At 38.0% G+C, this 5,000-nt stretch overlaps 1 protein-coding gene across 2 annotated transcripts in view; it reads right to left on the reverse strand.

The window, feature by feature from the left end:
- Positions 1 to 5,000, reverse strand: part of lhfpl2a (LHFPL tetraspan subfamily member 2a) — a 34,084-nt gene that overhangs the window by 3,663 nt on the left and 25,421 nt on the right. The gene's annotated exons all lie outside the window — the stretch shown is intronic.

Below are 5,000 nucleotides of genomic sequence, written 5' to 3' on the forward strand. Positions count from 1 at the left end.
GCATGGTTCAGGATCTGTAGAGCTGCGCATCGTTTGATTTGCTCTTCAGTATTTGGACTCTCAGTAGTGATTATTAAACCACACTGAACTGAGCTAAACTGAACTGAACTTAAACACTACAAACTGAACTACACTGTTCCTATTTACTGTGACCTTTTATGTGAAGCTGCTTTGACACAATCTACATTGTATAAGCGCTATACAAATAAAGGGGAATTGAATTGAATTGAATTGAATTTTCCCCTCATTGTCAGACGGCATCCTCTGCTGTTTAAATGAAGCCTCGTCATGGCTAAAGTCCCCTGTACTGTCCCACTAACACACTGATTAAATAACATACACAGTGAAAATACAGTGACATATTGAAATGACAGAAAAACACACACCATGGTGAAAACAACACACTAAATGAAACATAAACAGCTCACGATTGGAATCAACAGCAGATCAGCCAGCAGAGGATCAGTAACAGACTTTTATTGGTCATTTTTGTAAATTGTTCGACCTACACACCTGTTCAGTTTCATGCCAGAAATCTGGTTTGCAGTGAAGTATTGCGCGTGTGTGTGTAGCGTATTGAAGATGCTGGTCACTATGGCGCCCCCTATGCAGCAGCCAAGAAAAAGGTCTATATGAGCCAAGGTTATAATTATTATTATTATAGTTACATTATAGTTCTGGATTTTTCATTAGTTTTAGTTTTTATTTCGTTTTGACTTTTTGTTTTCAAATTTAGTGAGTTTTAATTAGTTTTAGAGGCAGATTTACTAGTGTTTATTAGTTTCTATATTTTGAAATTGTTTAGTTTTTATTAGTTTCAGTATTAGTCTTAGTTTTTTCCTAAATGAGGATATTTGTTAGGTGCAAGATTCAAAATCACCAGAATATCTATTGTATAATATAAACTCAGCCATACACTTTTTGATACCTGTATTCAGAGGACACAGGAACACTATCATCTACCACTACCATCTACATCTTCAACTTCAAATACACCAGCCCAGAAAATATCAGCCCTGTGTACATGTGTGTGTACATGTGTGTGTATATGTGTGCAAGGCTGCTTCTGAGGTTAACTGCACAGTAGTGATGGGAAGTTCAGATCTTTAACGCGGATATTATTAGGACTCAACATTATGTAGTCAGCAATAGTAATGTCAGTCAGATCCATTACGATCCCAGATCCTCTCATTAAGCCCTCGGTTTACCCGCGCTGCAGTTATTCAAGTTTAGTTCAGTCACAGCAGGCTGTCATGAACTGTTTGTGTTTGGTTCACTGAATCACGCATGCGCTGTATTATCGGTTCAACGCTTCTCAAATTTGATCTTAGTCTAACGCTTCTGTTTGAATAACTGAATAAGAGTATATATTGGAATATTTAGAGTCAGAGGGGGTATTAGGCATGTTAAAAAGTAAGTAGTTTGTGGATGAGTGCTTACTGGAGACGCGAATAGTTTCAAATGATTCAGTTCGATTTGGTGAACAAGAAGATCCGGTTAAAAAGATTGGCACGGCAGGCCAGACTCACGGTGGCAGGCCAGATTGACCGTCAGGCCACCAGCAAATGTCCCGATCTGGCCAATGGCAGCAGGATTACAGACTCTGAGGTGCCGTACAGGTCAGATTTAGTAAATCGATTTACTACTAAAAGGCTTACAGTAAGATTATGTATTAAATATATTTACAAAGACGAAAACAAAGGAGGTTTTCACTATAATTCTAGTTAGTTTCAGTTAGTTTTGTATGAACACAATACAGATTCAGTGAGTTCTAGTTTATGAAAAACTCTCGTCTTTATTTTTATTTCAGTTAACGACGATTATTTTACATTTTAGTTTTCGTTCGCTTTCGTTAACTATAATAACCTTGATATAAGCTAGTGTAGGTCATCAATTAAAAATAAAAAACTAAACTCTTACTGAAGTTAACTGAGTAGCGTAAAACAGAAAACACAAATACAGTGATTAAAAACATCCTCTGCTATATTATAAACACTATGAGCTTTTCATCATATGAAATGAAAAAAAACGTAACTTCAACACTTCTGACACTAAAGTTTAATGGCTAAATACAGAAAACACGAACACAGTCAATAAAAACATCACTAAACACTGTACAAGCTTACAGCGGTGTCAAAATTAATTCTGTCTTTGGTGCACAAAGATGCAGATGAGGACAATTCGGTATCGGTTCAGTAATAATCATAACCGGTTATGAGATAAATGACGTCAGTGTGTAAAATGCGCTATATTGTGGCAGCTTACTATGGTGAGGGAGACGAGCGCGAGTAATTAAAACACTCCAACTATATAAAAACACAGAAACTGTGCACAATACACTGCGTGTGTGTTTGCTGGACACTTTCACTGACGTTACAGCACAAGCCGTTTCACTGCTGCTGAGAAATAAAAGTTGTAAACTCCATTTCTCTCTCTCTCTCAAAGAATATATCATATTATTCAATATATCAAATATTATTCATGATTTCATCTCTCTCACTGTGGACTCTCTGTGTGAGTTTTTTCCACCGCGTCTATCACGGATCAGCTGTGATCACTGCTGCAGTTTATCAGTGTCACTCACTCATCAGTGAACAGCGCCAGCGTGTGGCCAATCATAGTCATAACAACTCAACAACGCTCAAACAGCAAGCGGGATAATATTTACATTAGTTTATTTGCTATAAATGCTCATGTTGTTCAGTGCGTGCACTTTTGTTTGAGCAGTTAAATTAAAGGTACAGTTTATTCTTTATCTGACTGCTTGAATTAAAGGACAAAATTGTATTAAAAATACACAGAAAATGTGTTTAATAATGATTAATTTTAATACAAGAATTGCGGTGCTGGCGACGCGGTGGTGCAGTAGGTAGTGTTGTTGCTTCATAATAAGAAGGTTGCTGGTTCGAGCCTCGGCTGGGTCAGTTGGTGTTTCTGTGTGGAGTTTGCATGTTCTGCTCGTGTTGGTGTGGGTTTCCTCCGGGTGCTCCGGTTTCCCCCACAGTCCAAACACATGCGCTATAGGGGAATTGGGTAGGCTAAATTGTCCATAGTGAATAAGTGTGTTTGGATTTTTCCCAGAGATGGGTTGCAGATGTAAGGGCATCCGCTGCTAAAACATATGCTGGATAAGTTGGCGGTTCACTCCACTGTGGGAACCCAGATTAATAAAGAGACTAAGCGGAAAAGAAAATGATTGAATGAATTGCGGTGCTGTAAAGTAAAATATAGATTTGTGCATGGAAAGCATCGTCAATACACCGTGGTATCGAATTGAACCGAAGGCATGATAATCGTAACCGAACCAAACCGCGAGACCAGTGTAGTTTCACACCTCTAAGCTTGTCTAGGTCCTGAAATTAAGGACCACAAATTTTGTTATTCAATTCAAAATGAGTTATCGACATCATTAATCAGTAATCACAAAAGTAATCCTAATGTAATCCAAAAGTACTCAGATTACATCACCATAAACGCACAGATTATATTAATGACCCAAACTTCACTGTTCAGTTTATAATCATGAAGAGGGATGCAACGATTAACCCGTTTCACTTTGATTCGTCACAGTTAATTAATTGTAAAGGCTTCTCAACATCGTGTTTCTGCACGGAACAACACTGCTGCAACTAAAAGTTACGCCAACTGTGCGCTAGTTTAAAGTTTCAAGCTTGTACACCGAGGATAATACTTACACATACTGGATTAGCTATGGCTGAGGCTATTAACTAAGGGCTGTTCATATATCGTGTCTTTCGAGCACGCTTCATTATTGCGCATATTGAGAGTGATGTGCACACCAAGCGGCAACATCCTGCTCTCCCTCATGAAGCCAATATGGAAGTAACTGAAACTGCAATTCATCGACTGGCCTTTGGGGGCTCCTGGAACTCCATGACTGCATTGGTAAATTGGCTAGTTTTACAGCCGATAAAACATGTTTACAGCCCAATATAAAAGATAGTTTTGGTGTGTATAGCTAATATTACCCTTCATGACAACTGTGAGGGGGTGAATGTTTTTTATAATTTTGTTTATATAAAGTTATATTAAGTCTGCATAATTAAGGGTGTGGCTACTTGAGTGACAGCTAGGTCTCACTGGTCACGGTCACTTCACCTCAGCTGATTCTAGCTGATTAGCTGCTGAACTCGCATTATTCATCCTATTTTTGTGTTGTTTTATGTGGATTCACACTGTCAGTTGCTTTTTGGAATTATTTCCTACAATTATCAGATGATATGGCATGCTGTGTGCACTTAATTGTGCTCACAAACCATTCACTTGGCCTCCGTTTCAGAGCTGAGTGAAATTATATCCTTATAAATATAAATGTATTTGTTTTATTTAAGATCATTTATCATTTCTAATGTTCTTTAGAGCTGTAAAGCACTCCAGAATCTGCCAGATTGATTAGCTGTAGGCTCTAGATCAGTCATCTGAAGCGTTATCATACAGTGTTATGCTGGAGTTCATCAATTTACTAATACAGACTATATCTGAAGTGTTTTCCTCCTGTAGAAAATCATCATAAGAACAATGTTTAGTGGCTCAATGTGTTACAGGCTAAGCAAAATGCCAGCAGGCGTCTGTAGCTCCGCCTACTTCAGAAACCTATGGGTGACGTCACGAATATTACGTCCATATCTTGACTGACAGGTGGTCATCTGTGTGTAGCTTATCTTTATTTATGATTTGGTTATGGGTAAAACTAAGACCATGCGGGTTAGCTAGTTGAAACAGTAGGCTACAAATAATAGAATTATTAGTAAAAAGAATTCATTACTCATTTATAAATAATTAATTGACCTCAGCCTATGACGACGATGCCATCGTCCATCACGATGCTTCACATTAGACATCGCCTAACCCTAGTCACGGTTCTGACTTTAAAATTGCAAATTATTAACTTTTATTAAATGATTGCACCGAATGCTTGATTCTGATTGGTTGCTGGTCACTCTCAGGTGTTTGGTTATTGCCAAATAAAGTAGTTCCGG

The sequence above is a fragment of the Danio aesculapii genome, chromosome 21 (assembly GCF_903798145.1).
Source record: "Danio aesculapii chromosome 21, fDanAes4.1, whole genome shotgun sequence".
In the NCBI taxonomy this organism is placed as follows: domain Eukaryota; kingdom Metazoa; phylum Chordata; class Actinopteri; order Cypriniformes; family Danionidae; genus Danio; species Danio aesculapii.